Source organism: Arachis stenosperma, chromosome 3 (assembly GCF_014773155.1).
Source record: "Arachis stenosperma cultivar V10309 chromosome 3, arast.V10309.gnm1.PFL2, whole genome shotgun sequence".
NCBI lineage: Eukaryota > Viridiplantae > Streptophyta > Magnoliopsida > Fabales > Fabaceae > Arachis > Arachis stenosperma.
In genome coordinates, this window is record NC_080379.1 from 112,121,625 (window position 1) to 112,133,305 (window position 11,681).

At 38.0% G+C, this 11,681-nt stretch overlaps 1 non-coding gene across 1 annotated transcript; it reads right to left on the reverse strand.

The window, feature by feature from the left end:
- Positions 1 to 10,738: 10,738 nt before the first annotated feature.
- On the reverse strand, positions 10,739 to 10,846 carry LOC130972053 (small nucleolar RNA R71). Its single transcript, XR_009083254.1, has one exon. It is a non-coding gene; the product is annotated as a small nucleolar RNA R71 (small nucleolar RNA).
- Between the last annotated feature and the right edge of the window lie 835 nt (positions 10,847 to 11,681).

The following is an 11,681-nucleotide window of genomic DNA, read 5'->3' on the forward strand; positions in this document are numbered from 1 at the left end:
GATATCTTCTGAGCCTTGAAAGAGGAGTGAAGAGATCAAGCTAGAAATGCTTTCTCATGCTGGACCAAGTTGGGTTTGGATGGATATGTGACTATAATCCTCTCAATACTTGATATGGGAAATGCATGTAGTATAATCAGTGACCACACTTCATCTCTTCTCATGAGAAATTGACCAAGGAATTGGCTATTGATCAAGATTTGAGAGATTGAATTACAAGAAATTGTAATTCAATCAATTAAGATTGCCAAGGAGATCAATGAGTGCATTGATTGAGGAAGAGATGAAAATGAACTTGATCCGGAGAATTGCAACATCTCGTGCGCCCAATGAACTCCCCAATTCTGATCTCACCCATTCTCTTTAATTTCTGTGTTTACTTTCATGAGCAAACACCCCATTCCCATTTACAATTCTGCAATTTACTTTCAGTCATTTACTTTCAACCCTTTAATTCTAGCATTTACTTTTTTTGTCATTTACATTCCCGCCATTTTATTTTCTGCAAATCTCAACCCAAATTCTGAATTCGCTCAACTAGAACATTCTTCTAATTAAAGTTGCTTGATCAATCAATACCTGTGGGATTTGACCTCACTCTATTTTGAGTTTTTACTTGACGACAAATTCGGTACACTTGCCGAAGAAAATTTGTTGAGAGACAGTTTCCACCTGCATCAAGATTCTTCTTCAGAGTCCTTTCTGGTTCAGGATCTGCTTCAACAAGAATGTCCTTGTCCTTACTCCTGCTCATATGGAAAAAAAAGAGAACAAAGAAGAAGAGAAATCCTCTATGTCACAGTATAAAGATTCCTTTATGTGAGTAGAAGAGAAGAAGAATAAGAATGAAGGAAGAAGAAGAAAAATTCGAACATAGAGAAGGGAGGGGTTCGAATTTTGAGAAGAGGAGTGTTAGTAAATAAATAAAATAAATAGAAAGAGAGAGAGGGAAATTCGAAAATTAGAAGAAAAGAAAGGAAAAATATTTTTGTTTTTATTTTAAAATTTAGCTAGAATTCGAAAATTAAGAGAAGAAATAAAATTAAAAATAAAATTTGAAACAATTAATTAATTAAAAGAATTTTGGAAAAAAGGAAGGTGATTTTCGAAAATTAGAGAGAGAAAAGTAGTTAGGTGGTTTTGAAGAAGATAAGAAATAGTAAAACAAATAAAAAGTTGATTAGTTAGTTGAAAAAGATTTGAAAATCAATTTTGAAAAGATAAGAAGTTAGAAAAGATTTTGAAATTGATTGTGCAAAAGATATGATTTGAAAAAGATATGTTTGAAAAGATATGATTGAAATTTATTTTGAAAAAGATTTGAAAAGGAAATTAAAAAGATTTGATTTTTAAAATTAAAATTGATTACTTGACTAACAAGAAACTAAAAGATATGATTCTAGAATTTAAAGATTGAACCTTTCTTAACAAGAAAGTAACAAACTTCAAATTTTTGAATCAATCACATTAATTGTTAGTAAAGTTTTCGAAAATTATGAAATAAAAATAAGAAAAAGATTTTGAAAATCAATTAAAGAAAAAAATATTCGAAAATATAAAAGAAAAATGAAAAAGATTTGTTTTTGAAAAAGATTTTAAAAAGATAAATTTTTGAAATTGAAATCTTGACTTGACTAACAAGAAACAACTTATTTTAAAAATTTTTGACTAAGTCAACCCAAAATTTCAAATTTTATGAGAGAAATAAGGAAAAAAACACATGATGCATGCAAGAACACTTTGAATGTCAAGATGAACACCAAGAACACTTTGAAGATCAAGATGAACATCAAGACTTATTTTTGAAAAATTTTCAAGAAAAGAAAAAAAATGCAAGACACCAAACTTAGAGATTTTTCATGTTTAGACACTATGAATGCAAAAATGCATATGAAAAACAAGAAAAGACACAAAACAAAAAAAATTAAAGATCAAACATATAAAATCATCAAGAACAACTTGAAGATTATGGACAACACATGCATGAATTTTCGAAAATTTTGAGACAAATTAAAAAGATACAATTGACACCAAACTTAAAAATTGACTCTAGACTCAAATAAGAAACACAAAATATTTTTGATTTTATGATTTTATTAATTTTTTTCGATTTTTTGAAAATTAATTTTGGAAAAACGAAAAAGAAGAAAAATTTTGAAAGATTTTTGAAAACTTTTTGAAAATAAAATAATGGTTAAAACAAGAAGAAAATTATCTAATTGAGCAACAAGATGAACCGTCAGTTGTCCAAACTCGAACAATCCCCGGCAACGGCGCCAAAAACGTGGTGCATGAAATTGTGATCTCAATGGCGCCAACAACTTGGTACGTGATGAGCGGATAATTTAAACGCTTTTGGCATTGTTTTTAGGTGTTTTTAGTAAGATCTAGCTACTTTTAGGGATGTTTTTATTAGTTTTTTTGCAAAATTCACATTTTTGGACTTTACTATGAGTTTGTGTATTTTTTTGTGATTTCAGGTATTTTCTGGCTGAAATTGAGGGATCTGAGCACAAATCTGATAGGAGGCTCACAAAGGACTGCTGATGCTGTTGGATTCTGACCTCCCTGCACTCAAAATAAATTTGCTGGAGCTACAGAACTCCAAATGGCGCGCTCTCAATTGCTTTGGAAAGTAGACATTCAGGGCTTTCCAGCAATATATAATATTCCATACTTTATTTGAGTTTAGACGATGCAAACTGGCGTTCAACGCCAGCTCCATGCTGCATTCTGGAGTAAAACGCCAGAAACACGTCACAAACCAGAGTTAAACGCCAAAAACATGTTACAACTTGGCGTTTAACCCCAAGAGAAGCCTCTGCACATGTAAACCTTAAGCTCAGCCCAAGCACACACCAAAGTGGGCCCCGAAAGTTAATACCTCACTTCAAGCCAGCAGGAAGCCAGGAAATGAACAAATTACTACCCAAAATCCTTCTGAGGACAGTAAGAGCCCAGAGAGGAACAACTCTGGCGTTCAAATGCCAGAAAAGGGTGAAGGGCGTTAAACGCCCAACCCATGCTCAGTTCTGGCGTTCAAACGCCACAAACAGGCAAGGAAGTGGCGTTAAACGCCCAAGCGGAACAGGATAAGCAATTTGCTCGCTTTGCAGACTATCTCAGGACTCTTGAAATAAAGATTTCATTTGCAGAGGCACTTGAACAAATACCCTCTTATGCTAAGTTCATGAAAGAGAACTTAAGAAATAAGAAGGATTGGAGAGAAACTAAAAAGTTTACCTCACTGAAGAATGCAGTGCAGTCATTCTGAAAAGATTACCAGAGAAGCTTAAAGATCCCAGAAGCTTTATGATACCATACACATTAGAGGGTACTTGTACCAAGTAAGCTCTATGTGATCTTGGGGCAAGTATCAACCTAATACCTGCATCTACTATCAGAAAGCTTGGTTTGACTAAAGAAGTCAAACCAACCCGGATATGTCTCCAACTTGCTGATGGCTCCAATAAATACCCATCAGGCGTGATTGAAGACATGATTGTCAAGGTTGGGCCATTTGCTTTTTCCACTGACTTTGTGGTGCTGGAAATAGAAGAGCGCAAGAGTGCAACTCTCATTCTAGGAAGACCTTTCTGAGCAACTAGACGAACCCTCATTGACGTCCAAAAAGGGGAATTAACCCTGAAAGTCAACGAGGACGAGTTTAAGTTGAATGTTGTCAAAGCTATGTAGCATCCAAACACCCCAAACGACTGCATGAGCATTGATATTATTGACTCTCTGGTGAAAGAGGTCAATATGACTAAGAGTCTCGAATTAGAGCTAGAGGAACCAGAGAGAATAATAGAACCTCTGAAAATCCCTCAAAAAGAGGAGAAACCTCACAAACCCGAGCTCAAACCATTTCTACCATCCCTGAAATATGCATTTCTAGGAGAAGGTGACACTTTTCCTGTAATCATAAGCTCTACCTTAGAGCCACAGGAAAAGAAAGCACTAATTCAAGTGCTAAGGACACACAAGACAGCTCTTGGGTGGTCCATCAGTGATCTTAAGGGCATTAACCCAGCCAGATGCATGCACAAGATCCTATTGGAGGATGATGCTAAACTAGTGGTTCAACCACAGAGGTGGCTGAATCCAGCCATGAAGGAGGTGGCGCAGAAGGAGGTCACTAAATTACTAGAGGCTGGGATTATTTATCCTATTTCTGATAGCCCCTGGGTAAGCCCTGTCCAAGTCGTCCCAAAGAAGGGTGTCATGACAGTGGTTCATAATGAAAAAAATGAACTGGTTCCTACAAGAACAGTTACAGGGTGGCGTATGTGTATTGATTACAGAAGGCTCAATACAGCTACCAGAAAGGATCATTTTCCTTTACCATTCATAGACTAGATGCTAGAAAGACTAGCAGGTCATGAATATTACTGCTTCCTGGATGAATATTCAGGTTATAATCAAATTGCAGTAGATCCCTAGGATCATGAGAAAACAGCATTCACATGTCCATCCGGAGTATTTGCATACAAAAGGATGCCATTTGGTCTGTGCAATGCACCTGCAACCTTTCAAAGGTGCATGCTCTCTATTTTCTCTGATATGGTGAAAAAATTTCTGGAAGTCTTCATGGATGACTTTTCAGTATTCGGAGACTCATTCAGCTCCTGTCTTGACCATCTAGCACTTGTTCTAAAGAGGTGCCAAGAGACTAACCTGGTTTTAAACTAGGAGAAGTGTCACTTTATGCTGACTGAAGAAATTGTCATTGGGCACAAAATTTCGAACAAGGGAATAGAGGTGGATCAAGCTAAGGTAGAAGTAATTGAAAAATTACCACCACATGCCAATGTTAAGGCAATCAGAAGCTTTCTGGGACATGCAAGATTCTATAGGAGGTTTATAAAAGATTTTTCAAAAATCACCAAACTTCTGAGTAATCTGCTAGCTGCTGACACACCATTTATCTTTGATAAGAAGTGTCTGCAGGCGTTTGAGACTCTGAAAGCTAAGCTGGTCACAACACCAGTCATCTCTGCACCAAACTGGACATTACCATTTGAACTAATGTGTGATGCCAGTGACCATGCCATTGATGCAGTGTTGGGACAAAGGCATGACAAGCTTCTGCATGTCATTTATTATGCCAGTCGTGTTTTAAATAACGCACAGAAGAACTACACAACCACAGAAAAAGAGTTACTTGCAGTGGTTTATGCCATTGACAAGTTCAGATCTTATTTAGTAGGATCCAAAGTGATTGTGTACACTGACCATGCTGCTCTTAAATATCTACTCACAAAGCAGGATTCAAAACCCAGACTCATAAGATGGGTGTTGCTTCTGCAAGAGTTTGATATAGAAATAAGAGACAGAAAAGGGACAAAAAACCAAGTAGCAGATCACCTGTCCCGAATAGAACTAGTAGAAGGGGCGTCCCTCCCTCTTACTGAAATCTCTGAAAACTTTCCGGATGAGCAACTCTTTGCCATCCAGGAAATACCATAGTTTGCAGACATTGCAAACTACAAGGCTGTGAGATTTATACCCAAAGAGTATAGTAGACAGCAATAAAAGAAATTGATCATGGATGCGAAGTACTATCTTTGGGATAAACCATATCTCTTCAAGAGATGTGCAGACGGAGTAATCCGTAGATGTGTGCCTAAAAAAGAAGCACAAAAGATCCTTTGGCATTGCCATGGATCTCAATATGGAGGACATTTTGGAAGTGAGCAAACAGCCACAAGAGTCCTCCAATGTGGCTTCTATTGGCCTACTCTCCATAAAGACTCCTGAGAGTTTGTACTTAATTGTGACAGTTGCCAAAGATCTGGCAATCTGCCTCACAGTTATGCCATGCCTCAACAAGGGATCTTAGAGATTGAGTTGTTTGATGTATGGGGTATTGACTTCATGGGACCTTTCCCACCATCATACTCAAACACTTATATTCTGGTGGCAGTGGATTATGTATCCAAATGGGTGGAAGCTATTGCAACACCCACTTATGATACTAAGACAGTGCTGAAATTCTTCCAGAAACATATCTTCAGCAGATTTGGTGTCCCTAGAGTACTAATCAGTGATGGGGGCGCTCATTTTTGTAATAAACAGCTTTACTCTGCTATGGTTCGATATGGAGTCAGCCACAGGGTGGCAACTCCATATCATCCACAGACAAATGAGCAAGCTGAAGTCTCTAATAGAGAACTTAAAAGAATCCTGGAACGGACTGTGATTAACCATAGAATGGATTGGGCAAGAAGCTTGGATGATGCTCTGTGGGCATACAGAACATCATTTAAGACTCCTATAGGGACCTCTCCATACCAGCTTGTGTATGGAAAAGCCTGTCACTTGCCAGTAGAACTGGAACATAAGGCCTACTGGGCAACCAGATTCCTAAACCTTGATGCCAAGTTAGCTGGAGAAAAGCAATTGCTCCAGTTGAATGAGCTAGAGGAATTCAAACTCAATGCTTTCGAAAATGCAAAAAATTACAAAGAGAAAGCAAAAAGATGGCATGATAAGAAGCTGTCATCCAGAGTCTTTGAGCCAGGGCAGAAAGTTCTGCTGTTTAATTCTTGGCTCAGATTATTCTCCGGGAAATATAAATCCCGGTGTAGAGGACCATATGTGATTACAGGTGTGTCACCATATGGATACGTAGAGCTTCAGGATAATGATTCTAACAAAAAGTTCATTGTTAATGGACAGAGAGTCAAACATTATTTTGAAAGCAATTTTGAGCAAGAATGCTCAAAACTGAGACTTGATTAAAGCTCAGTAATAGTCCAGCTAAAGACAATAAAGAAGCGCTTGTTGGGAGGCAGCTGATGAGCGGATAATTTGTATGCTTTTTGGCATTGTTTTTAGCATATTTTTAGTATGATCTAGTTAGTTTTTAGTATATTTTTATTAGTTTTTAGTTAAAATTCACTTTTCTGGACTTTACTATGAGTTTGTGTGTTTTTCTGTGATTTCAGGTATTTTCTGGCTGAAATTGAGGGACCTGAGCAAAAATCTGATCCAGAGACTCAAAAGGACTGCAGATGCTGTTGGATTCTGACCTCCCTGCACTCGAAGTGGATTTTCTGGAGCTACAGAAGCCCAATTGGCGCGCTCTCAACGGCGTTGGAAAGTAGACATCCTGGGCTTTCCAGCAATATATAATAGTCCATACTTTGCCCAAGATTTGATGGCCCAAACCGGCGTTCAAAGTCACCTCAAGAAATTCCAGCGTTAAACGCCGGAACTGGCACCTAATTGGGAGTTAAACGCCCAAACTGGCACTAAAGCTGGCGTTTAACTCCAAGGAGAGTCTCTACACGAAAAAGCTTCATTGCTCAGCCCAAGCACACACCAAGTGGGCCCGGAAGTGGATTTTTATGTCATTTACTCATCTATGTACTAGTTTTCTATAAGTAGGACCTTTTACTATTGTATTTAGGGAGACTTTTGGTAGCTATCTTCGTTTTATGCTATCTTAGACCTTTGGGAGGCTGGCCATTCGGCCATGCCTAGACCTTGTTCTTATGTATTTTCAACGGTGGAGTTTCTACACACCATAGATTAAGGTGTGGAGCTCTGCTGTACCTCGAGTATTAATGCAATTACTATTGTTCTTCCATTCAATTCCACTTGTTCTTTATCCAAGATATCACTTGTTCTTCAACATGATGAAGGTGATGATTGACGCCCATCACCATTCTCACCCATGAACAAGGTGACTGACAACCATTCTTGTTCTACAAGCATCTGAGGCTTAGTGAATATCTCTTGGATTCCTGATTGCACGATGCATGGTTGATCGCCTGACAACCGAGTGCTCGCCTGACAAACGAGCCAACCATTCCGTGAGATCAGAGTCTTCGTGGTATAGGCAAGAACTGATGGCAGCATTCAAGAGAATCCGGAAGGTCTAACCTTGTCTGTGGTATTCTGAGTAGGATTCAATGACTGAATGACTGTGACGTGCTTCAAACTCCTAGCAGGCTAGGGCGTTAGTGACAGACGCAAAAGTATCAATGGATATTATTCCGGCCTGACCGAGAACCGACAGCTGAATTCCGCTATGCCGTGACAGGACATATGCAATCGCTTTCACTGAGAGGATGGGAGGTAGCTGCTGACAACAGTGAAACCCTACACGAGCTTGCCATGGAAAGGAGTAAGAAGGATTGGATGAAGGCAGTAGGAAAGCAGAGAGACGGAAGGGAAGGCATCTTCATACACTTGTCTGAAGCTCTTACACCAATGATATACATAAGTATCTCTATCTTTATCTTTATGTTATTTTCGTTCATCATCATATACATTTGAGTTTGCCTGACTAAGATTTACAAGATGACCATAGCTTGCTTCAATGCTAACAATCTCCGTGGGATCGACCCTTACTCACGTAAGGTATTACTTGGACGACCCAGTGCACCTGCTGGTTAGTTGTGCGAAGTTGTGTAATGCCATGGAATTGAACCACCAAGTTTTTGGAGTTCATGACCACGGATTATGAGAGTTGTGAAAAGTATTGTTCACAATTTCGCGCTACCAAGTTTTTGGCGCCGTTGCCGGGGATTGTTCAAGTTTTGAGCAAGCTTTTGGTAACAATGCCTGGGATTGTTCTAGTTTGGACAACTGACGGTTCATCTTGTTGCTTAGATTAGGTATTTATTTTTTTTCGAAATTCTTGAAGATGAATTCTAGAGTTTCATGATGATTTGTTGAAATCTGGCTGGCTGAGAAGCCATGTCTAATCTGATTGGACTGAGGTTTCAACTTATCACCACAAGAGCTTGTTGATTTTCATCAATTTTGCTTTTGGAGCAGTGATCCGCTAAGGCTTGGCTGACCTTTGGTCATGTCTAGTGTTTTGGACCGAAGCTTTCTTTGAAAGCTTGGCTGGCTGTGAAGCCATGTCTAATTCCTGGACCGGAGTCTTAGACTAGCATTGCACTGATTCCTGGAATTCTCATTAAGAATTTTGATACCTTTTTCCACTTAATTTTCGAAAAACACAAAAAAATTTACAAATTCATAAAAACCAAAAATATTTGATGTTTCTTGCTTGAGTCTAGAGTCTCATCTTAAGTTTGGTGTCAAATGCATGTTTTTGTTACATTTTTTCGAATCCATGCATATATTTCTTTGTTTTGATCTTTGAATTCTTTTGGCTTGAGTATTTATGTGTCTCATATAGTGTCAGTAGTATACAAACTGCTAAGTTTGGTGTCTTGCATGCATTGTTATTTGATTCTTGTTGCATTTTGATTATTAAAAATCCAAAAATATTTTTAATTTGTGTCTTTTCAAGTCAATAATACAAAGAATTAAAGATTCAGAACATACTGCAGAGGAATTATACAGAAAAAGCTGAGCATTCAAAAATGCCCAGTGAAGAAGGCAGACTGGCGTTTAAACGCCAGCCAGGGTACCTGGTTGGGCGTTTAACGCCCAAAAAGGTAGCATTTTGGGCGTTAAACGCCAGAATGTATACCATTCTGGGCGTTTAACGCCAGGATGGTGCTAGGGGGAAGATTTTGTTTTCAAATCAATCTTTTTTCAAGTTTTCAAAGTTTTTCAAAACCAAATCTTTTTCAAATCATATCTTTTCAATCAAATGTTTTCAAAATCAATTTCTTTCCTTTTTCAAGGATACTTACTAACAATTAATGGTTTGATTGAACATTTTTTGCCTTTTCTATTAAGGAAGGTTTTATGTTTGAATCATATCTTTTCTTGTTAGGCAAGTCATCAATTTATTTTTAAAATCACATCTTTTCAAATTGTTTTCAAATCATATCCTTTAAAATTGTTTTCAAATCATATCTTCTCAATCACATCTTTTTAAAACCATAACTTTTCAATCAAATCTTTTTAATCACATTTTTTTTAAATAGTTTTCAATCAAATCTTTTTAATTTCTAATTTCAAAATCTTTTTCAAAAATCACTTGATTTCTTTTTCACTTTTAATTTTCGAAAATTATCAATCAAATTTTCAAAATGTTTTCAAAATCTTTTAATTGAATTTTCGAAAATTCTCTTCCCTCCTTCCCACATCCTTCTATTTATGGAGTACCACTCCTTCTAAATGCACAATTCGAACCTTATCTAATTAAAGTTCGAATTCTTCTTCTCCTTCTTCTTACTATTTCTCGTTTCCTCTGACACTTCAAGGAATCTCTATACTGTGACATAGAGGATTCCATATTTTCTTTTTCTCTCCTCTTTCATATGAGCAGGAGCAGAGACAAAGGCATTCTTGTTGAAGCTGATCCTGAACCTGAAAGGACCTTGAAGAGAAAGCTAAGAGAAGCTAAAGCACAACTCTCTTTAGAGGACCTGACCGAATTCTTCAAGGAAGAAGAACACATGGCAGCCGAAAACAACAACAATGCCAACAATGCAAGGAAGGTGCTGGGTGACTTCACTGCACCTACTCCTGATTTTTATGGGAGAAGCATCTCTATCCCTGCCATTGGAGCAAACAACTTTGAGCTTAAGCCTCAATTAGTTTCTCTAATGCAACAGAATTGCAAGTTCCATGGACTTCCAATGGAAGATCCTCATCAGTTCTTAGCTGAATTCTTGCAAATCTGTGACACAGTCAAGACTAATGGGGTTAACCCTGAGGTCTACAGACTGATGCTATTCCCTTTGCTGTAAGAGACAGAGCTAGAATATGGTTGGATTCTCAACCTAAAGAAAGCCTGGACTCTTGGGAAAAGCTAGTCAATGCCTTCTTGGCAAAGTTCTTTCCACCACAAAGATGGAGTAAGCTTAGAGTGGAAGTCCAAACCTTCCGACAGAAGGATGGAGAATCCCTCTATGAAGCTTGGGAAAGATACAAACAATTAATCAGAAGATGTCCTTCAGACATGCTTTCTGAATGGAGCATCATAGGTATTTTCTATGATGGTCTCTCTGAACTATCCAAGATGTCTTTGGATAGCTCTGCTGGAGGATCTCTTCATTTGAAGAAGACGCCTGCAGAAGCTCAAGAATTGATTGAAATGGTTGCAAATAACCAATTCATGTACACTTCTGAAAGGAATCCTGTGAACAATGGGACTAGTCAGAAGAAAGGAGTTCTTGAGATTGACACTCTGAATGCCATATTGGCTCAGAACAAGATATTGACTCAACAAGTCAATTTGATTTCTCAAAGTCTGTCTGGAATGCAAATGCACCAAACAGTACTAAGGATGCTTCATCTGAGGAAGAAGCTTATGATCTTGAGAACCCTTCAATGGAAGAGGTGAATTACCTAGGAGAACCCTATGGAAACACCTATAATTCTTCATGGAGAAATCACCCAAATTTCTCATGGAAGAATCAAGAGAGACCTCAACAAGGTTTCAATAACAATAATGGTGGAAGAAACAGGTTTAGCAATAGCAAGCCTTTTCCATCATCTTCTCAGCAACAGACAGAGAGTTCTAAGCAGAATACTTCTGACTTAGCAACAATGGTCTCTGATCTAATAAAGACCACTCAAAGTTTCATGAATGAAACAAGGTCCTCCATCAGAAATTTGGAAGGACAAGTGGGACAGCTGAGCAAGAAAATTACTGAACTCCCTCCTAGTACTCTTCCAAGTAATACAGAAGAAAATCCAAAAGGAGAGTGCAAAGCCATAAACATGGCCGAATATGGAGAGGAAAGAGAGGAGGAGGACGCCACTGAGGAAGACCTCAGTGGGCGTGTACCAATCTCCTC